Source organism: Chaetura pelagica, unplaced genomic scaffold, assembly GCF_000747805.2.
Source record: "Chaetura pelagica isolate M959 unplaced genomic scaffold, ChaPel_1.0 scaffold72, whole genome shotgun sequence".
NCBI lineage: Eukaryota > Metazoa > Chordata > Aves > Apodiformes > Apodidae > Chaetura > Chaetura pelagica.
Window position 1 is genome coordinate 2738171 of NW_009952560.1, and position 1378 is coordinate 2739548.

Consider the following 1378-nt stretch of genomic DNA (forward strand, 5'->3'; position numbering starts at 1 on the left):
CTCGAGAAGGAAGAGACCTTAAAAATATAGATCCAACCCCCCCGCCTTTTCCAGGGACACCTGCCACTGAACCAGGTTGCTCGAAGCCCCATCCAACCTGGCCTTGAACAGTTCCAGGGATGGGGCATCCACAGCTTCCCTGGGCAACCTGGCCAGGTGTCTCACCACCCTCACAGGAAATAATTTCTTCCTCATGTATAAAGATCCCTCAGTCCTGTTGCAATAAAGTGGGCACTTGCTCTGATGGGGAGGTTCAAGCAGCCCTGCCCTAGGCTGACCCAGCTGCATACTTCTCCCAGTCAGTGGGTGGGAAAACCCAGTCTTGGATGTTCCACCGAGCAGCTGCAAAACAAAAATGGACTACAGGAGATAAAACACATTAAAAAAACTTCACAACGGGATATATCCGTTAGATAAAGTGGGAAATAATTTCATTTCCATGGAAGGCAGACTGCGTGTGGTCCACGGAGTAGCCAGATGACAGCTATTTCCCCCTCCCAGCAGGTATCACACCTGCCTTGTGCAGGTATCACATTAGCAGAACACAGACTCGCTGGAACAGACTTCCTAAAACCTGCCTTAGTGCTCCAGGAGAGTCCTGGCTGTGTCTTGCATCCCAGAATGGGCAGTACTTGAGTTCTCACAAGCCCATCAAGTTGTTTTTTGGTAGCAGTGACAGTGGGTAGGCAGCTGGGTTTAGGTTTTAATGTCCAGTGGGTTGGAGTTGGTTTACAGTGAAAAGAACTTCCTTCAATGTCTCTTGGAACCCAGATGTGCAAGTTGGGCCATGGTAGCCTTAAGCCTTCTTTTGTGTGGTGCAGGGTGGGTGGGGTGGAGTTGTTCTTGGTGAGCAGCGTTCATCAGAGTGACGAGGGGCTGGGGACAAGCTGCACAGGATTCACCTTTGGTAACATATCAAGGTCTTTGTTACTCAGGCAGGGAGATGGAGCTGGGTAATGCTTTGATCAGGGTCTTGATTGGGCTCAGGGAGAAACTGCTTCATGCCAGGCAAAGCTGTGGAGTGTGGGACACAGGTTGGGTCCTGGGGCCACAGGGTATCTGCTGGGGTCTGGGACAGGGAGAGACATGGTCAGCGTTCCATTCCAAGGATGGTATGGAAGTCTGACTCCAGCCTGAGCACCACAGAGGTGTAGATGATAGTGCTAATCACGGTGGTGCTTCTATGGGGTTGTAGTTGGTACGTGAGGATGTGCCTCAGAGCATTAGGTCAGGGTGGCTCCTGGAAGCCTAGGCCCTCAGAGCCGCGGGCAGGAGTCGTGAAGCGCTGCCTGGCCGTGGTGCCCGGGCCTCCCCGCCTCGGGCGCGGGGCGGAGGGAGCACCGAGGCGACTGTCCCCTCGGCTTTTGTCATGAAAACG